The 22310-nt window shown below is 42.1% G+C and overlaps 1 protein-coding gene across 2 annotated transcripts in view; it reads right to left on the bottom strand.

Moving 5' to 3' along the window:
• luzp1 (leucine zipper protein 1) overlaps window positions 1-22062 on the bottom strand; it is a 39337-nt gene extending 17275 nt beyond the window's left edge. Inside the window, exons 1-2 of one of the 2 annotated variants that reach the window (XM_008401887.2) lie at window positions 21682-22062; window positions 2254-2304 (exon numbers count right to left, since the gene is read on the bottom strand). The gene's annotated coding sequence lies outside the window, so the exon portion shown is untranslated. Of the gene's footprint in view, window positions 1-2253; window positions 2305-21156; window positions 21518-21681 lie in introns of those variants that run through there. The other variant, XM_008401888.2, reaches the window with a different exon arrangement.
• Between the last annotated feature and the right edge of the window lie 248 nt (window positions 22063-22310).

The raw sequence follows: 22310 nt of genomic DNA, 5'->3' as shown, positions 1-22310 counted from the left end.
CTCAAACGCTCCAGCAAACCCCCGACCGACCCGACTCAGGAGGCTGCGTCACACGACGAGCTGCTCCAGGGGGAACGCGAGAGAAAAGATAAGAGAAAACACGGCGACGCTCGTCAGAGTCAGCAGCACCGAGGAGCTGGGAGTGAAACGTCCAGCAGGACGGCAAACGGGGAAATACAGACGACTTCTCACAGTCCTGCATGAATACACCAAGATCTGGAGAAAAATKACAAAACGTTTCATATTCCGCCTTAAAACAGGCCATCMAACCTGCTGTTGGTTASCAGGATGTTCCACATTGGTGCACGAATAATAAAACACCTGAATTTATCTGATGGCCACAAAACAATGAGTCCAGATAAATAAAACCTCTAAATAGGACTGTAGTGATACAATAATCTCMCGATACGATACACAATATTCTGCTCACGATACGATATATATTGCGATATTCAGCAAACGATACAATCCAATACACTTTTGTGATTTTCTGAAAGATTTTAGAGGGACAGAGTGATTTTGGTGACATTTTGTGATGTTATAGAGTTGGACTGAATTAATTGAGCTGAAAACTGATTAAAAGCACCAACTACCCGATACCTGGCTCTGGTTGGACACAGACTTAAAGTCGACAGCTGGACAAAATGAATCAAAGAAGTGGTGAGAAAACATGTTTCTTTTAGTTGAAACAGTACAAACTGTAGCTGACATGCATTTGTAACGTAAATAAAGTGAACCAAGTACCTGCTCTGAATAGTTTGATACCTTTTTAACTGAACATCTGAAGGAATCACTATAAGCCTGACGACCGAATCACTCCCCTGGCGAAGCAAGCAGTGAGTGAGCCAGGTGACAGGTGGACGTTACGATACTTGCGGATGAATATCGATTTTTTTCTAGGAAAGAAAATATCGATATATATCGCAAAGTCGATATTATTACACAGCCCTACCTCTAAATCAGAAAATACACCTCGGCATTCATAAAGTCATAAACAAATAAAATGTAACTGGTGTTTTATGTGCAAACTGATGACTTTATAAATGTGTTTTCTTTTATGTTTGAAGAGCAGAAGGAACATTTCCACCTGTAAAGTTTTATCTCATCTTAAAAAGGTAAAACAGCAAATCTCTCTGCTCAGTTCTGATTGTTTGATTTTTATTTATTTTGCTGTCTGGTTGTTCACGCTGCCACGACTCCCTAAGCTTCTTCAGGACATAAATCACKYCTGCAATAAAAATGTATTTTTGGTTTGATAACATTTGTGAATTTTGGGTTTTCGTTGTATGGAAACGTTTAACAGCTTGGAGATAAACTCAGGAGCYGAATCTCATTTTAACGAGCAGCAGACCTCATTTAAAGCTGAGATTCTGGTTTTTGGTTTTATTTATTCTCATGTATAAACATTTGCACAGGTATATGAATTCATGTTCCAAACTCCTTTTCATAATGTGCAAATGTTTACCTGTATTTCACTTGAAAGACAAAATAAGAAAATATCGTAAAGAACCAAGAAGTAAAACTTTCCTGCTTTAATGAGAGTTTTATGCGACATAAAGTCGTCTCCTCTGACAGATTACGAMTTGTTAAAAAGGAATAAAGCGACTCGCTGCGACTCTCCTCCTCTACCTGGTGTGACGCCCAGAGGTCAGTTTATCCCTTCTGGGCTACCGTAGCTAAATACCAAAACAGCTTTTAATGGAAGATAATGCTAACGCGCTACATCAATATTATATTTAGTCAAAATTAGCAATAAATCAACTTTGTGTTTACTGCAAGCTAATGCTGAGGTGCTAAATTCAGCCATGCTGATACCCACCATGTGTCAGTAACGTGCGTTACGTCGCACCAACWGCATGRCCTTTACTTTACCCACTCCACAATAAAACCAAGAATATAAACATCTCACGACTTTAACAATTATTAASAGTCGATGACMAAAACGTCAATCAGCTGAAATTTTACAAAACAGCCARTTAATCTAGAAAGATTAATTTAGGSGAAGTGATGTGGGCTAAACTTTTTCAAATTCAGCAAAACCTTTAAAGCGCTAAGRGAAAAGTTAGCTCTGCTAACCCAGCCTGTCCCTGACCCAGCAGCTGGACGGAGCCGATTGTTCTCATGTCTGCGTTGGTCTAAAATGTCACATCTGGACACGTTTGTGGTGGAAATGTGACAAATAGTGAAAAAATTTCAATTTCTTTTTTTGGAAAGCTTTTCTGCAAAGAGATGAAAAAAGGAAATCAGACTTACTTTAACGTTTCTTCTTCAGGACGTTACACTCCCCTCCAGAATCCCTCCATCCTGCAGGAACACACACAGAGGGCATGGGGTTAGGAAAAGAGGAGCACTGGTCATCATAATACACACACACACACACACACACACACACTCTCATGCCATCTTTCACCAATGTCATCTGGTGCAGTTGGCAGGACCAGAGGCTGCGGCGGGGCTGACAATGCAGCCACTGTAGGGGAGATTGTTCACAGTCAAGCTAACCGGCTAAGGATGAGCTAACGGCTCAGATATGGGACTCATGCATGAGCAGACAGGCAATGTTTGGCCAGCACAACAGAAGGCCCCATTCAGCCGTCTGCAGAGGCACTTTTACACACACACACATTATCTTAATCATCATCAACATCCTAGAAGCTCTCGTCTGCTTCAAACACACACACACACACACACACACACACACACACACACACACACACACACACACACACACACACACACACACACACACACACACGAGGAGGAGGAAACGCTGCCGACTCGCAGCATTCCATGACAGTAGCGTTCCATGTGTTTGGTTAAGCCGAGTCCAGATCCAAGAGTCTGGACTGAATTTAAAGGACGAGGAACCGATTCAGTCAGAGCGAACGCGTTTCCACCGCTGGCGTCGGCCTGACGCTCCTCCGTGTTCCAGGTCAGAGAGAAAAATAAAACCTCCGAACGGATTCAAAGTTACTCAAACCAACCTGAAACTGCCAGTCAGCCACCCAAACCTACTAAATTATGCCAAAAAGTAACAAAGAACCAACTTTTTTATTTGATTGTGAGAAATTCAACATAAACAACCAAATATAGACAAACAGATCGACAGGCTTTTGTTGGACGATAAACTATTATTGCTAAAAGGCAAATCTGTTAATCACATAATGAATTCAAACCAAGTCATTTTTGTCCTCTCTCTCTTTTTCCACCAAAAACTGGGTGATAAAAGTTTTCAGCCTGGATAATTTGTCTTCATAAATCATTTTATTTGTTGTTTCTGTTGTTTATTTATTTTGGATATTTAAAATGTCATCCTGTTCCAGTGTTAAAATGTTTATAAGAACTTAAATTTTATTGATCTGTGAGAACGTGTTTCTGAATTATTATGCCATTAAATTGGTCTGAAAACAACAATAAAGCAGCAACTTCAGAGACAATTTAAGCAAAATTTGTTATGCGACCAACAGCTTAATGATCTGATGAATCTGGATAAATAAGTGTTTTCATGGATTTTTGTTTTTTTTTGCTTCATAAATAATGAAACGGTTATTTAAAAACTGCAAAAACAAATAGATGTCCACAGTATGAAATAAACCCTGAAGCATCAGAAAGCTGATGACGAAGTGCGTGAGGAAGAGCAAACCTCCACGTTTAAACCAACAACAATGAAGTTTGCAGCTGGAGTCGGCGACGCGCTCAGAGGGACGATCCGGTTACAGACGTGAAGCTGGAGGTTTGAGGCTCCTGCCGCCACCCAGCGCCTCGTTTCCTCTCTTCTTCTGCTGCTGCTGCTGCTGCAGGACGGCGGCGGCGCTCAGTCAGACCCACAACATCAGGATCTGCTGAATCATTTCACTTCTCACGCTCAACGCCAATCCCAACGTCAGCCGAGCGCCAAAACATGCGTGTGTGTGTGTGTGTGTGTGAGAAGGTGCAATCAGGGGTTTCATTTTGTTTGTCTAATTTGGTTTTAGTTTGTTTGCTTGTTTTTATTAATTAAACATTGTTTTGTTTTGATTTAGTTTTTTTAGTAGTTTTAGTTTTTTCATATTTTGGTTCATTTTTAGGTGCAGGATTCAAAAAGATTAAAATATTGTGATGTGATAACACTCAACAGATGATAACGTTTCCAAAAAGTTTATTAATTATTGCTTTTGTCAGAAACTTTTGCCGTTAAACTGTGTGGGAAAAAAATGTAAAAATCAATTTCACATTAGATCGAAAGGCTAATAAATAAAGAGGAAAAGGAAGGATATTAGATCTGATTTTGGAATGTTGTAGTTTTAGAAACAACATGGCTCCAGCTCCAGTTTTCCTCCAGTTGTTGCTGTTTTCATTTATTTCTCGCCAGTCGTTGAAAAAAAAAAAAGATTCAATCTGAAATGTGTGGCATGCTTTTTTTCTTAAATTCAGTCGGTAAGCATCTTCTCAAATCTCGTCACTGATTCTCAGTTGAATGTTGGTTGTTACTTTGACTAGGTCATTCTATTCTTACAATCTCCAGCCTGTAAAAAGTTCTCAAAAGGGTTTTCCTGGATTTATCTCCATCCTCCTGTGGAGCATCCTCACAGCATGATGCTGCCAACACCAGGCTTGACCGGAGGGATGACATGCAGCGATTCCCAACGCAGCATTTAGTGTTGCTCTCATCAAAAAGTGATGCTAAAACAATAAATTAATACAAGAAACAGTTTATGATAGTAATGATGGACGCTGCGTCGATTTAAAAGTTTTTCAGAACAAGAACTAACAGAGAAACCAAAAATCTTTACAACAAAATGAACCTTAAAGCGCAAGAAGGAACATTTTCAGACAGATAAACGAGAACTCGAAGAGAGAAGCAGCAACGAGGGAACGTTTCATGGCCTTAAGGCCCATCCTGGCTTTCAGCGGCCAGGCAGGCCGAGCCTGCATGGGAGCCCATTTCCTGTGTGATTAGGGGGAGAGCGGGCGTGTGTGTGTGTGTGTGTGTGTGTGTGTGTTCGTGTTCAGTGGGGTCTGTGGTTGTTTTGTCTGCTACGGGGGAAAGGAATGCCCAAATCAAACACAGTGAACAGAACGCAAAGGAAGACCAGGGAAAAGCAAGAGAGACAAAAAAAGACTGAAATAAAATTATTCATTTAGATTTAAGGGATTCAAAGATGGAGGAGCGATGAAAAGTGGAACAGAGTCTGAATCCTCATCTGCATTCCTGCTGCATTCCTGCAGCGCAGCAAGGTGGGGTCAAACCTTCACCTCTGCGCTCGTCAGATGGAAAACCATTCAGCTCCTGAACTTCACCGTGAACCTGCAGAACCAGCCCTAATGTTTAATAACTCCCAGCTTTTCAAAGCGCCGCCGAGACGTTCACACGCTACCGGCCGTTTCCCAGCAGCTCCTCATTATTCAGCCCCACTGACAGCCAACAATGCCACAGAACGGCTTCAGCAGCTGCGTCACGCGGCGCAGGAACGGCCCAGCAGCCGACTCAGCAGAACCTGGGGGTGCAACACGTGTCGGCTCCCTGTAAACGCCGTCGCTTGAGGGATTTTCATGAGAAAAACTGGAGCAGGAGAAAAAATGATGCAAAACTGAGTGAACCAATGAGGTCGGTTCCTGTGAAAACATCGGCCCGATCTTTGATTTTCACCATGACTGCTGACCTGGTGGTCAGAAACTCACAAAAATGAAAAAAATTTAACGTATCGTTTTCTCCACCGATTGCTGGAAGACCAGAAAACGGCCATCTTTAAAAAAAATCTGACCAGSCAATAATATTTTGGGGGAATTCTGACGAGTTGAAACGATTAATTGATAACTGAATTAATCGTAAACCAGTTTAGTAACTGACTGATCGCTAACTGATGTATTCAGACTCAAAAAGGTCATTTACCAAAAAAATTAAATAAAAATATATATGAAGAGCCGTAATTAAACCAAAACCAGGAATTTAAGATGAAAACATTTTGGTCTGTAAATACGTTTCAGCCAAAACTCCTAAACAAATTCTGCCATGCAGCATTTTAGGCAGTAAAATGTTGATTTTCTTAATGTAAAAAAATTATTGAATCATTGTTTATTTGAAGGGGCTGCACAGTGGTGCAGTTGGTAGAGCTGCTGCCTTGCAGCAAGAAGTTTCTGGGTTCGATTCCCGGTCTTTCTGCATGGAGTCTCCATGTTCTCCCTGTGCATGGTGGGTTTTCTCCAGGTACTCCGGTTTCCTCCCACAGTCCAAAAACATGACTGTCAGGTTAACTGGCCTCTCCAAATTGCCCCTAGGTGTGAGTGTGTGTGTGCATGGTTGTGTGTCTCTGTGTTGCCCTGCGACAGACTGGCGACCTGTCCAGGTGACCCCGCCTCTCGCCCGGTACGTTAGCTGGAGAGGAACCAGCACCTCCTGACCCCACTGAGGGACAAGGGTGTAAGAAAATGGATGGATGTTTATTTGAATCTTTTAATGCTTTTCTGATATTTTATAAGAAAGGCTTAAATTACATGAAAGATGTGCACAATGTGCCTTTCATCCAATTAATCGTGAAAAGAATCAATAGCTTAATCAATTACTAAGACAATCAATAGTTGCAGCACTAAAACTTTTAGTTTTACTGAGAAAAATTCATACCTGGCACCAGTGGCGCAAAAAGTGGGTATGCAGGATATGCAACGCATTGGGGCGCAGCACCACAGGGGGCGCCAAAACCCCGTCTGGAGGGGGCGGCGTGCCGATGATGTCCCATACACTTCAGCGCGCCTTACGCTCCTTCACCTCGCGCACAGAACTAGGTAAATGTAGCGAGTTTTACCCTTCACGTATCGTCGCCTCGGAGGGGGGGTGGGATCGTTGAGCGGCTGAGCGGCGCTCCTTCACCCTGACTTTCCTTCCGTCGGGGGGGGGCGCCGATTTATGTTTTCGCATCCACCTGAATAATGTGTAGTTGTGCCACTGCCTGGCACACCAAGTTTGTTGACCTCACACTTGCCCCCTAGTGGCCCAATCGATTAGTGCAGCCCGAAATTTACCCCATCAGAGCCAACAGGCTGTAGCAACAACAACACTCTTCAGTGTGGAAGTTGTTCCTGGAGGAAGAAGACCTAATGTCGGCCATTTTCAGCGTCAGTGAGCTGCTTCCAGGTCAGAGGAAGCACAAAGGCTGCATTTAAAAAGCTAACATGTTTCAACCCAAAGAGGGCAGCACTGAGACGGTTTTAGGCAAAATATTAAACAAATTTACATAAAAATGAATATAAACTCAGACAGTTTGTCTTCAGTTCATTTGGGGGATTTAGTAATCCCAGCTGTCCGATCGGGGTCAGTTGGTTAAATTTTACATAAACTGCAGAAATTGGCCACAAAGTTCAGATCTTTGCATTTCTAGCACCTTGAGAAGAAGAGATGAGAAGACATGCTTTTTTTAAAGAACAGTTTCTTTGCTCGTTTTTTTTTTCATAATATAACTTTCCCCCTGAGCATTTAAGGTGAAACTGATGCAACTGCTTCCCGTTTTGTTTCCAAGCTCAAACATTAGAAACGGCAGCAACGCGCCAGCCGCATTAGTGTGGTTAGGAATTAATAACCAGCGCTTTGTGCCGTCAGTTCCCACACACTTCCTTGTTTTGTGCGAGCATGCCGGACCCTGCCCATGCAGACGGAGTCATTCCCTGACTGGCAGAGCAGAAGCGATTGGCTGCTGCYGTTTCCTTTTAAGGCAGCCATGTCTCAGGGCTCGGCAAGGCTGGGAGCTCAGCTGCAGATAAAACCCTAATTCAACCACATTCCTCTAAGAGATCCACACCTACAGAGGAAACGGGAGAGTCATGCAGGGATGAGAAAGTTTTCAGAGTGTGGCTCAGCTCTACTGCTCAATATTCCCGTTTCTTAACTGGTCAGGACTGTAAGGGCAGGAGGGGAGCAGGAAGACGCCACAAAAACAGCAAGAAAAGGCAACAAACATCAAACTTTTCCTTCCTTACTCGGATGGTTCAGAAAGCAACACCAGTTGCAATAAGCAATAAATCAATTAATCACATGTAAATTAAAATAACTCAATAATTTCCATTTGCATGATTTATCGTTTTTCTCTTTCTACCAAAAGCTGGATGATAAAATCTTCAGTCTGGTCTCAATTAAACCAAYGAAAAACAGTCATAAGAAGGAAAATATGACTCTAGTGCTGCTAATAAAATACATTTAATTAAAAAATTATCAATAAAGATGGTGGATCGTATGAAAGCAAGAGTTTTGGTCATTTTCTGCGTTGGAGAAAATAATGTGAATGAGGTGTGGAAACAAATGTSGCYAATTTAAGGGGTTAAAAGGAGAAAGATTATTCACAACTGAAACATTTAGAGACTCCCAATAAATCATCTGAAGGGTCAGACGGTGCAAAACTCAGAGAACTGGCAAAAAAAAACCTCTTTAGAGAGTTAAATGAAACTGAATCCACCTGACGAAATGAAGTTTCGGTAAATCCAGAGAAAACAGACGCAGAGAAAGAGACAGAGGCGTCTGCAGGCCGGATAATGAAATATGCCTGGCATTCAGCTGTGTTTGTGCATGAATGAGCCACTCTGTGACTTAGGAGTGTTTAAGGGATTCCTGTGGAGGCTTCAGTGTCTGCATGAGTCCACAGGTTATGATTTTCTCAGCGCTCTCCTCCTTGCTGCAGCTGTCCCAAGGTTATCTTTTGCTGCTCCGCAGACGGAGGCGAAGAGACGATGAAGGGAGAGCAGAGGGACAAAAAGATGCAGACTGCACTTCCACACCCCTAAAATCAGCCATTTACCGATTAAACAATTAAATAATACATAAAAAAACTTTACTATGTAGAGTAGCTAACCCCTTAACTTTTATCTGCAGATAAGATGAATAAATCGGTTCTTAACGACGCTAGCTTTATGTTTCTGAGCAAATTGTAACTTTTTCATGTAAATAAGCATAAAACCACCTCAGTGCTGCCCTCTGTGGGTTGAACTGTGGCTACTGCAGTTGGATTTTCCCATTAGTCCAACTTGGTTAGCCGCCATGTTTGGGACAAAACCATCTCACTCACCTTGTGGCGAGTCAGGAGTTGGAATTGCGAGCATAAATCGGTAGCGTTTATTTAAAATGTGAACACCGAGTGGAGTGGGTTTCCTCTCTGCTCTGACTGCAGGCGAACGACAGACCAGCTGCGTTTTCATCGACTGAAACTGAGCAAATCAGAAGCACAAACATATATTTACTTAATGGAAAAACTGGGGCTTTCTGATAAAAAGTTGGATCAAAATTGGTGTTTTTTGCAAACTTATTGGTAGCTCACTGCTCATTTATTTCGACTGATGTGCGACTGATGCTGCATGTCGCTATTAAAAGTTCACTGACAGAAAAGTCACTAAATAAAAATAAAAAAATCAGAAAAGTTGCTAAATATTGCAACAAAGTTGCTTAGTTGGCAACAATTAACCCCTTCCACTTACCCCCACACTTGGCCACGCCCCCTGTGGCTCTTGGCTCCGCCCACTTTGGATAAATTTTTTAAATACGTCTGTGGGGGGACTACGCTTTCAAATATGGGTTAGTTGCGCTTTAAATGTCACAAAACTCAGGCTAAAACAGTTTCCCAACCTTCTCCACATCTTTCCACAACACAATCATAACTTTAAAGTCATGCAAAATAATAAAACGCAAGAGAAATACGCAGTTTTTTTTTTATTTGGCAAGAAGTTGTTTCATGACTGCAAGTAAAAGCAGCTTCACAGAGTCTATTTTTATGACCTCGCAGCAGCGTTGTGCTGCTCCAGTCAGATAATCAGCAGAAAGGAAGCGCCATAAGTTACCCTGGCACCGAGCGGAAACCTGGAAACCCGGCCTGCAGATGCCCTTTAGGAGCGCAGAGAGATAACAGCAGGCAAAAGAAAGAAAGAGCAGAGAAATATGGAAGAGAAAACATTTTCCTGTCTTGAAAACGTTTCCTAACATGAATGGCTTCAGAGTCCAGACCAGCCTGCTAAACTACAGAACAGGGGAGACAAACTCATCGACAGGACAGAACCAGCATTCCTCTCTGTGAGAACATGAATGTTTTTACAATCACAGGGAATAAAATCTGCAGGAGGAATTTTATTCAACGAGCCGCAGACAAGAAACTAAAACGTGTGAAAATCATTGTGGAAATTCCTCCAACTGTTCACAGAGAAGATCTGAACACGAGCAAAGAACAGAGACTCTGACAGTCTTCAGTTGTTCTCTGCCAGCTGATTAAAGCTCTGGTTATTCAGATCATCAAACCAACGAGAAACGAAGGAAACTGCACAAAAACCTCTGAAGACACAAAGAGAAACTTCCTTCTTCATGAGACGAAAGGAAAAATGGAGGCATCAGATTTCAGTGGTTGGATGATTTCTGTTTGGTCTTTGGCTAAAGACCAGGAGCCATTTCTCCTGCTAGCTGCTAGCGCTAGGCTAGCATGTTTGTTTTGATTGTATTTACCCAGAATGCCCTGCATTGTAGTCCACTTTCTGCGTTTGGAGCCGTCTCTGGTCTGCATACGAATTCAAACTGAACTAGAATTCACTTAAATCCAGGCCGAGGTTTTTAGAACCAGAGGTCAGAGGTCAATTAGTGTTCACACCTCACCAAATGAACCGGACCTTCTGGGCAAACAACCTGGAGTCGGGTTAAAGTGAACTGAACCAGGTAGGGGTGAATGCACCCTAAAGGTGAACTCTGGTCCTCCAAAAGCAGCAAGTGAACTACAGCGCAATGCATTCTGGGTAAAAACAACCAAAACAAACATGCTAGTGTCAGAAAGACTAGAGAGAAATCCCCCAACCGCTAAAATCCTCCATCTTGTTTCCATCTGGTGAAGAAGGAAGTTGCTCTCAGTGTCTTCAGAGGTTTCTGTGTCGTTTCCTTCAGTGGTTCTTGGTGCAGCGCCCCCACAGGCCAGGAGGGGAACAGGTTGGTTTGACTCAGAGCCACAGCAGCTGGAGGTGGAGCAGATGTTCTGGGTCCAGTAGAACCGGGTCGACCGGACCATCATGTGTGAAAACATCTTTACTCCCCACAGCGTCTCTGAGTTTTGTGGCTGACCATCTCCATCCCTTCATGAACACGGTGAACTCATCTTCTTAAAGGAGGATATTTCTCAGTCACAATGCTCAGATCGTCTCTTCCTCTACAACCTCGCTGTGACCTCAGCGAACCGCCAGGCCCAGAACTGCCAGCACATCATTCTGAGGCCAACCAACAGCAAATAACAGAGTCTAATACTTTAAACCGAGGCAGAAGTGACCGGAAAGCCGCAGAGGCCAGGCTAGCTAGTCCAGTCCAAACCCGGTGCTGGATGAGGGAGTTTGGGTCAACATGTAGCCGTTTATGGACGTTACTGAGGTTGACTTGGTGGGGGGGCGTCGCAGCTGTGTGTTTCTGCCCTGGTGTGAGGCGGCGTTTTTATAATCGTTCACCACGTTGGTGGGTTGATTTCTGGGTCAGGACTCCGTGGAGGTGAGTCCCGCCTGCACCACCTTCAGAAGAAGATGTTGGGCTTTCTTCTGCCCACGCTTGCAGAATGCACCGTGAACCAGACGGAAAAGGCTCCTGAAATATGCCAAATATGCCCCTTCCCTCCCTTCCTGGAGATGGAGCCCACCCATCTCCCCCCAACCCGAGGAATTCCTCACAGCATCAACACACACTGAAAATCTCAGATGACCCACTCACACAGAAAATGTGCAGGCATTAATACCGCAAGTTTCCACCCAGCTGACCCAGACATGCCTTTTAAGGCTAAGCAGTTCAGATTTCTCTTTTCATTACGTTCCAAAAATACTCCTGGAGCGGAGGAGCGGCGGGGCGGAGGGGCGGCGTGGGGGGCTCTTCTGTTAAGTGAGGTGAAGGACCAGGAGACAGCACGACCAGATAATCACAGGGCCGGTTAATGAAGAAAAAGCACTTTGAGAAAATAAAGTGTCCCAGGAATTCATAAGCAACGTTAAAACGCCGCGCTCCCTTCCTCCACTTCCTCCCACAGGCGTTTGAAGTCTGCTTCCTTTGCACCTCTTCCATGTTTTGTTTTGGGTTTTTTCACAGGGTCAACTTGGCAGCCATTTTTGACAGGCCAATGAGAGCAAAGCAGACAAAGTTATGGGCTGCAGTTTGCAAAAATACACAGATTTACAGCAATAATTTATTACAGTGGAAAAAAGGCACATTTTGACCATGTTATTCATTCATTTATAAATGTTAAATATTTAATTAGAAAGCTAAACGTTTAGCTTCAAAGTAAATATATAGCTTCAACATAAACTTTATTTATAAAGACTTTAAAACCAGGAACAGCTGAAACAAAGTGTTGAACATCAGGACATCAGATTAAAAAACAGCCATTTTGTTCCAAACGAAGCTAAATATTTGTTTACGCTTATAAATGTTATTTTGCTTGCCAACTAAATATTAACTTTAGTTTCTAAACTAAATATTTAACTTGGAGCTTAACATTTGCAAGCCAAGTAAATATTTAGTTTGAAACTGACATTTATGAATGAATGAACAACAAGGTGAAAATATGAACCCTCTTCTTTCCCTCTCATGCTAAATAAGCCAAATTATAACCGTTAAATACTGAATGTGAAAAACCCCAAAACACACATGGGGAGTTTTAGTCTGACTGGAAGCTGAACCACAGTAAAAATATTCGCCCGCTCCGGCTCCCTGGTGCCGGTTTGTTAAGTCTCCAGCATACTGTCTCTCAGATAAGAGTTCTCCTCTCTGAACGATTCACCATAAAAATCCTCACATTATGAACTCGCACGGAGGCTGCAGACTTTGCCATCACTGCGTCACTGATAGCAGCTCTCCAACGATAACGTCACCACTTCACTCCACCTTCTGCTGCTGTTCTCACACATCGAACTGGAAAAGAACATAACTGTGGTGCACGTCAAGCCCGAGCAGAGCTGAAAGGTTGCAAACATGATGCTGCACGCCCTTTGAATGATCAGAACGAAACCCTTTTCATTCACTTCAACCTGACGGTGCAAACAACAAGGCTACTGTAGCAGAGTGACCCACATTGTTGGTCAATACAGTCCAAACTCCAACCATGTGAGGCCTGATTAAACATTATCACAGCAACTATCAGTCACTAGCACATTCTTCTCAGCAGTCTGCAGCAAACTGTGGGGGAAAGGAGGAGGAAGAGGCCACAGACCTGCAGTGAAGACAGGTTTTAAATCTAGATGCTTTTGGTTTACTTTACAGATCAGAAGGTGACTCCGATCAGGAACCGTTTCCTCTAAAGCTCAACAACTAAACAAACCAAAGAGAAGATGATCCACCAATATCTGGACCTGATGCTGCGACATCTTAGTCATGTTCTTATAATCTAACATCAGACACTGTGGGAACCCAAGCAGCAGGATAGTCATCTGGTTTCAGGAAGCGTGCTAATAAATCCTGATAGGAGGAGTACGTTTGGATGGATGCTACTGGTGAGCGTTGCATAACATGGAGATAAGTCTTGCAGTGAGCGCTCATCTGTTTTTACAGCTTTTCATAAATCATCTGAATCCTACGGTGGCTGACAGGTGCAAACGGTGAAACGCGATGCAAACACATGAATGAAACTCCAAAATGCAGAAACAGAAAAACACTGCAAACACAGGAAGAAGCAGCAAAAAGGGGAAACACTGCAAATAAAAAAGCTGCAAACTCTGAAGCAGAAGTCCTCCGACCAGTAGGGGGAGTCTGGAGTCGGTGGTAGAACCCATATAAATGCCCTGATGTTTTTTTCACATTTCAGAAAGACATGAAGTATAATTCACCTGTCCCTTCTTTCCTCCAACTTTCTTCTGGACATCCTATTAAATCACAACATCCCATCTTTACTGAGTCTGGTCCCAGACGATTTGTTGGTCGACTCCCCCTAGTGGCCTGGAGGACTAATGTTTTATCAAGCTTGCAGCGTTGCATACTTGGCATTTTTAGTATTTGTGGAGTTTTATCCTTCGCTCTCATTTCCTGTTGCAGGATTTTGTTTGCAGAGTTTTTCCGTTTCATTTGCGTTTCTGTATTTGTCTGTTTTGGAGTTTGCATCATTCATGCGTTTGTAGCTTTTCTGTGGATAAATATGAATTCTTTGGGACAATAAAGCACATTTCTATTCCATGTCTTGCAGCTGTGCAAATATGGTTAAACAGTCAGAAATATTAGCACATGCTTCACCTGTCAGACATGTTCCTTCCATTATACACCTGCATTCTGATTTACATCCTTTTCTCATAATAAACCCAAATCAAACACACCGGATCCTGCAGGGCACTGAATTTCAGAGTTGTTGTGTTAGTGAGCAGATTATTTGGTGAAAACAATTCCCGATTCATCTGCTCATGTAACGTGTTTGATAACTACCCAGTGGCCCAATCAAATCCTCCACAGGTCAGTAAAGAGGAGATATGTCGATTTGGAAGCTGGCTTATTTGGAAAGCAGTTATGCAACGTTTCAGAGGAGAAACTATTACAGAAGACTGRAGACAAAATGCAGTCAGAACTAATAAATCCACAGAATCCTTGCATGCAACGACTTTAGTGTTGCTGCAGACGCAACACAAGGCAGTTTGGGTAATATTTGATGCAGCTCTTAAATTACAAATAAAAAAAATAGATAAAAACTGATTCTGCATTTTGGTTTTAGAAATCCAGTCATAAAAACTCCATAAAACTTTCAACAAACTAAAATCAGACAAACATTTCTATAAAAGCAGAGGTTCATGCTTTGACATGACCAGAGTGAGAGCGAACGTCACTCCGTCATGTGAACTCCGGGCTGAAAAAGTACTTCTAGTTACAGCTCAGTGAGAGAAGGACGCCGAGTGTCTGGTATCTGATGGCAGATCCACCTGGACGGGAACAAAAGCAAGCAAAAGTGCCCCAAGACGTAGAAATACCTGCACAGACAACACATTCTGTCTACTTTATATCTGTTTTTATTACTACGACTTACTCTCTATGTAAATCTGTCACTTTGCTGCTGCTGCACTGAAATAAAAGGTAAACAGAAGGAAGAAACGAGGAAAGAGCAACACTTTCACAGTTACAGTGGACAAAATAAAATGATTGCATGATTACCACAATCATTTCTGATTGCTAAAATTTAATTACTGTGAAAACAAACTTGGCTGCTGTTAAAAATTGATGTTGCGAAATTATGAAAAATGATTCAACATTCGCTGAAATTTTATTAGTTTTTTTCATATTCAGACGTCCATGCAAAGTAAAATAATTACAAAACATTTCAACAGAATTGGTTGCAAGTAGGAATATTGATTAAAACATTAGTTTTCTCTCGGCTCCAACAAATAACTTTGTTATTCCATGAATAATCAGTTACTAAAATTGGTTTGAAATGCCAGAAAGGGATGAATTAGAAGAAAAACATTTTTTAAAAAAATCAAAAAGCATTATTACTAGAACATATTCTTCAACCAAATGGACCCGTGTAAAGAGACAAGGATCCATGATTCTAGTTTAGAGAAAGTTTGTTTGTTTGTTTTTTCCTCACTGTCCATCAAATGCACAAGACATCAATGTTATCAGGAGCCTCTAGCTGAACTTTGGACTTAAAACAGTTTTTAAGATGCAAGTCAAAACGTGCAGAAATGAGTCAAAAACAAAAAAATCACCTGCAGCAGCCGCTATCGCTGCCTAGCAGCTAACAGTGGCTAGGCTAACGTTTCGCTGGATGTGGTGCAAAGTATTCACGAAAAACAATGTGAAAATAAAATGACTGCTCAGACAAATGAAATGTAGTGAATTATTTTCCATGTTTCCTGCAGAGACACGTTTTGCTCATGCAGAGTGTTTCTGGCGTCCAGCTGGCCTGCGCTGTGTCAACACAAACCTCTGTCAAGCAGCCACCTGACATTACAAGGTTTATAGCAGGTAAGAAAAACACACACTCTCACACACACACACACACACACACACACACACACACACACACACACACACACACACACACACGGACGTGAGTGGGCTTTTACACAACGCTACATGGGAAACATCATGATTCATCGCTGCTATTTCAAGCAGGTCCGAGTTTTTGTAACATCTCTGCATCCTCCGCCGCGCTATTCCTGGTCTGACGGGGAACCGAGGCTAAAACCTGGACCGCTAATAAACCCCAACGCCATCCGGTCCTAAATCCAGCCAACGTATCGATTGCAGTCAATCAGGATGTGCTGCGGCTTACACAGCAGGAGTATTCAGGAAACATGGCTGTGAGCAGAGTTACATTTACTTCACTAATTATTATGAAGTATTTCTACTCTCACTTGAGTTAAACTTAAGGATTTTCTACCCACTGAATGAAAAACAAACCAAATATCCACCAGACACAAACAAACACATGCAGTTATTGTTCAAGTTTTTTATTGGAAGAAACCGATTTGGAAACATTTTGTAATTTTTTGTTACTTGTATTAATCACTGCCATTTTAAAATATTAAATGATTGATACTGTAGGACTTCCAGATGTTGGATGTTTTAGAAACTGGCTAAACTCTCTCAGTATTGAGGGTTAATAATTTGACTAAGATTTACTCCAATTAATTTTTCCACCAGCCGCCATTAAAACTTTGAAATGTGTTAAACTTGACAACAGTCTCTTTTTAATGTGATCAGTAAACGTAACATTGTTTCATGCAGTCAAGCTGGATCCACTGGGAATAAATGGTAAAACCCGTGTTGCGTATTTAGCTGTGCGGCAGGCATTTTTCTACCTGGAAGTGGGCGTGGCCTAATCCAAGCGACTCTTTTAGAGCATTTACAGGTTTTGCCCTTATTTTCCAGTAACAGCCGGACCAGGTAACTGGTGCTGAACGCTGCCAGTTCTGTACCAAGATGTTTTAATTAGTCTGATGTGAAACTCTGATGATAAATGCTAAAAAAATCATCATAACTGACAGAAATAAAGGCTTTGAAACAGTCAGTCTTTGTGAGAAGACACTGAAATAAACGAACTTTGACTAATATTCTAATTTATTGAAGAGTTGGTGGCGTTTGGGTCGTGTTCTGGTTCTGAAGGTTTAATTCTTGCTCACTGTGAGGAATTGCTGCAGGTCAAGGATTTGATGCAATCTGCTCAGGTTCCTGAGACAGAAACTAATTAATTAATTTGAATAAAAACTGAAACTGACTGCAATGTGTGATAATCACATTAGAATGGATGTGACTAGGGGCGAAACAATAACTGTAGTTGCAGACTATAAAAGAAGATTTACTGAAAAAGAAGTAATTAAGTCAAAATGTGCAAAAAAAGCAAACATTTAAGATTAAAACCTTTTTGTGAATATACATATTTTCCACCCAGAACTCCTGCAGTGGCCATTTTAAATCCACCTGGTTCAAACTCTGCACTTAAAAATCCCAGGTTAACCTTTTCTATTCAATTATTTATCAGTTAATCAAAAAAAGTCAGATTATCCCTGCGATGTGCGGCTCGTCTCTCCACATGTTGATGTCAGAGGTATTTCTTAGCCAAGTTAAGAAAAAATTACCTCGACATAAAAAAACATTTTATTTATTTCCACTGCAGGAAACTCTTTAAGTTCTTCTTGCTCTAAACGTTTTTAAACAAAATMACTTTTTCTACCCACTTATTAGCAGCCCTGGGAACCGGCAGCCATGTTCTGAGGTCCMACATGCATCTGCCGCTCTGACAGCAGCGTCATGCAGAGTGGCAGGAACTTCACCACCGACATTCCCAGCGGTCTGATTCTCCCAGGCAGAAAGCCTCAATATTTAAATTTAATCCCCAGAGCGGTTATTCAGCCGCTCGGTAATCCCCAGGTCCAGAGCTTAGGCTGATAATGACCCTTATTGGACACCCGTAATGATTAGTTTTTGGTTTCACCCAGAGCAGAGTGGGCGGTTTMACAGGGCGCTCTGCGGAGGGGAAACCARTCAGAAGAGAAGATGGGACATCGCAGCAACTCCTGGATTAAAATCCCTTAATTTATTGGCATTAAAATCTCTCCATAGACAGGTGGCGGCTGCAGTTATCATATTGCTGTGTAACACGCAGAGCATGAGCTGGAAATCATTCCTCCCTACAGTCAGTTTAACCAAACCCAAGCTGGAGTATAATTTCCCAGGACTGAAAGGCCTGGTTGAARCTGTAATCAGGGGGAAAATTAGGCATCTCACTCTTGATTTTCCCAAAAAGCTGCTGCCATTTCCCCCCACAAATGCTGTAATAAAATACCAAAAGAAAGCCTTTTCCCACATCTACCCTCGCGACTAGCTGCCATGCAGCGGCCCGTGCCCAGAGGAAAGCGGCTGGCATAATCTGCAGCAGGCTGGGAGGCGAGCCTTACTGAAAAGTCATCAGGGATTTTTTTCCCCCATTTTTTTGTCTCCCTTCATGTCTGAAACAGGTCAAGGCAGGTCCCCTCCGTCTCCCTTCCCTCCCTCTGCTGCTCTTTACGAGCCCCACCTGGCACATTAGTCCTCCACCAACCACTGCAGCCAGCCAGCCTTCCTGCAGCTGCAGCTGCTGCAGCATGCGCCCGCCTTCATGCGCCCGCCTTCATGCGCCCGCCTTCCAGCCCTGGGCATGTACCGTTCAGACTGACACCTTGTTTCTGTAGGCCACGCATCGCGGCACTTTCAATCTCATTTGAGCAAAACGCAAACACAGATACTCAAACAGAAAACGCTCCGCAGTGTTTACTCTGAATATCAACTTCTAACCTGATGAGTCGGGTTAATCCTCCCAGGTTAAATGCTTAACCAGCAAGCAAAAGTGACCGACTGCAAAAAGACAACAATTAACCCATCGCCCCCTGATTTAAAGAAAAGCAACTAACACTCAATAATCGTCAACTAATTTAATAATCGATTAATCATTAACTGGAGCATATGGACTCAAAAAGCAACATGTGGAGCTGCATTAAAACCAAAACTGCACAAAAAGTGTATAAATATGTATCTGGTTCAAATTCACTAAAGGGAATTATTCCATCTTATGCAATGAATCTTTATTTCATTCATTAATATTGTACAAAAAATCTTAAGAGGTTAAATGAAAAATCTGTAGAATGTGATTTTTTTTAATCCAAATAGATTAATCATCAAAATAATCAATAACTAAAATAATCATTAGTTTCAGCCCTACTTGCCACATCCAGCCTTTAACCCACAAGAAACATGTTTCTGTTCATATTATTCATTTCTTATTCATAAAATTTGGTAGCTACTTTAGAGTAGTTACCATTAATATGTTTATTTTGTGAATATTAAGTATATTAATGCTCAAATCTAACATGAATAGTTAAATTAAATTATTAGAGTTGTAAATAAATTTGACAGTAATTATTTTTGCTTAACTGAAGCAAATATTCAGTTTTTTAGCTTGTAGCACATTTTAACCTGATTATTAGCTCCTTTAAATTTATGGTAAAAAATTGTACAACAGGGAAAAAATCTGATTTTGTTGTGTTTTGTAATGTAGCTCAGCATAACTTATAAATCTTACAAACATTTTGGCTTGAACAATATGATGGCGAGAAAATAGGATATTTTTGCTTTAGTTTATCATGGCGTGTGAAATTACATGAATTTAAAACCTAATCTTTCTGTAAATCTGAAGTATTGTGCCAGATGGGAAACTTTTGACAGATTTCATCTTCTGACACATTTGAGTTGACGGATCTTTAGTGTTTTACCAGTTTGACCAGTGAGCCATGGATCAAGTTACAGAAAGTCCAGTGATTACCGTCATCAGCGCTGTGGCCGGCTAACTCTGTGAACATTTCTATTTACATTTTCCATCTTATTGTAGCCTCTTTCCATTCCCACCAGTCATGAAACTAATTAACTCATCACCTTCCAGGAAAATCCCGTACCTGTACCTACCATACAGGTAAGGGATTTTCCATGACCTGCTGTCATACCACTTTTTCTTCCTACTCCTCATCATCTCCTCTTCTGACAAGAAGATTTTGGGGATTTACTTTCCCTGACTTTTGTGTTGATTGGAGGCGTGGACTACAGGTGAAGCCAACAAGTAGGATCAGGAACAGCAACACCAAATGGTTGCTATGCTAACCAAGCGGTTAGCATTGATTAGCATAGGGAGGTAAGAACGCGGAATCAAACTCTGGACCGCCTACAAACCTCAGTATCGGTTTGGTTGAAGTGAACTCTGGTATATGTGAACGCCACGAGGACCAGAGACCGCTCCAACAGCAGGAAGTAGACTACAGCACTGGGCATTATGGGTAAAAACAACCAAAACAAACGTGCTAATCTAGTGCTAGCGGGAGAAATTACTGGTGGGCCTTTGCTAAAGACAAAAGAAAAATCCTACAACCGCTAAAATCTGATGCCACTCCACTTCATTTCTGTTTATGCTTCCTGAAGAAGGAAACAAAGTCTATCAGGTGGAAAAACACCTGAAATCACCTTAAACTGCAAGTTTTACCAGAAATCTATGCATTGTTCTGAGCAGTATAAGTGACCAACTTTGGAGGAATTCAATTAAAACAAGGAGGAAAACCTATGAAAAATACACACCGTCGAACTGGAATAATCCAATTAGTTGACTTATTCCTTGTGTGATGTTACCAGATTTATTTATTTTAAAAATAAGAAAATAGCAAAACTAAAATAAAAACTGACCATGGAATCTTGTTCCGTATGCGACAGTCCATAGTTAATGTAAGTTTGGTTGATTTTACAGAAAAACCTGGCATGCAGCTTTAAGTAGAGTTAGAATAGTTGTGCAATATTTTGAAGTAATATTGTGTTAATGATAAAAAAAATTATGGTAAAAAAACAACTATTGCTTCTTTTTTAGGTAAACTATATGGCAGAAACAAACAAATGCTGCTCCTGAAAAGCATTTCTATTTAAATTAAGCTTCTTCAGGATGCTGCATGCTTAAAGAAGTTTGCTTCAAACCAGTAAACTGTATACAGAGACTTTGTTTAATTGTATTTTTGATTTACTGAAAACCCTGGGAAAAACAATAGTAAAAAGAACATTTTGGTCATATTTTTTAACTTTTACTGAAATTTATCATGAAAACAAATCAAAATGACCATCATGACAATAATATCGTACCGTTTATCTCGATAAATGACAAACATACGATAAAAGCCCACCCTTCAGTGGGGACATTTTGGATAAGGAAGTACCTGTAATCTTAATTTCAACAGGAGTTCAGGAACTGAAAGGAATCTCCAGAAAAACCCCGGTGACCCAGATGACGGGGAAACCCAGAAACAGTCCAGGGGCCTTCTGCCTGGGCTCAGAAAACATCAGCCAGCAGAACAGCAGCGAGCAGCAGCCTGCGCTTCGTTACGGGCTTCTTTCCAGCAACATCAAATGCAGCGGCCCGCGGTGACGTCGCGCTGACGTTTAACTAAAGTCAACATGAAATAAAAGCACCAAACCCGGAGAAAAACACCAGAATCCCGCATGTAGTCGGAATATAAAATGTCCCAGCCACCTGGGCTTTCCTCTGCGAACCTGGATGGTTCCCTTCAGAGCGGAGAAGAAGAAGAAGGAGGAGGAGGAGGAGGAGAAGGTCGAAGACGCGGAGGAAGGCTAGAAAACTTGCCGCAGTTCAGACTCTGCAGTCCCAACTGACTGGGTCCAACTCGGGAACCCGAACACACATTTCCCCCCACAAACACGCTTCATTCCGGGCCCAGATTTACCTGAACGGCTCCCCCGCCGGGTCACAAAAGAACCTCGGATTAATCCACAAAGTTCAGGCGGACGGCAGCCGACACGAACCGGGACAAGTTGCTCCACATATTTCCCAGGCTGGACCGGAGGAAGAGGAGGGGGCTGTTTATTCTGCCTCAGTCCCGCTCCTTCGCGCTGGTTCTTCCCCTCCCTGGTCCGTTTGAGATCAAACCATCACATTCCACCGCGTCCTTAACAATGAAAAAAGGTGGGCTTTCCTTTTCTGCCGCCGGAGGACCCACCCCTCGGGATGACTCTGCCCGGCCTGACCGCAGAGAGAACGCCCTTCCCGGCTCAGACGGCCCGCCCCTCTCTGCCTCTGGGCGGCCGCCAGGGTTCCTACAGGTTTTACTCTGCCTCAGTCCCACAAACATCCACATTTACACAGTTAGCGCACTTTACTGGACGGATATGACGTCACACTTACAGAGAATGATGAAGGAATGAAAGTCCAGAGAAGATTTTTAATATGGAACCTAGAGAAACACCTAGAGAAAGGAAACATGGATGGATGGATGGATGGATGGATGGATGGATGGATGGATGGATGGATGGATGGATGGATGGATGGATGGATGGATGGATGGATGGATGGATG

This window comes from Poecilia reticulata, unplaced genomic scaffold, assembly GCF_000633615.1.
Source record: "Poecilia reticulata strain Guanapo unplaced genomic scaffold, Guppy_female_1.0+MT scaffold_145, whole genome shotgun sequence".
Taxonomy (NCBI): domain Eukaryota; kingdom Metazoa; phylum Chordata; class Actinopteri; order Cyprinodontiformes; family Poeciliidae; genus Poecilia; species Poecilia reticulata.
Note: the sequence above shows the minus strand (reverse complement) of the source record. Positions and strands in the feature narration are given on the sequence as shown.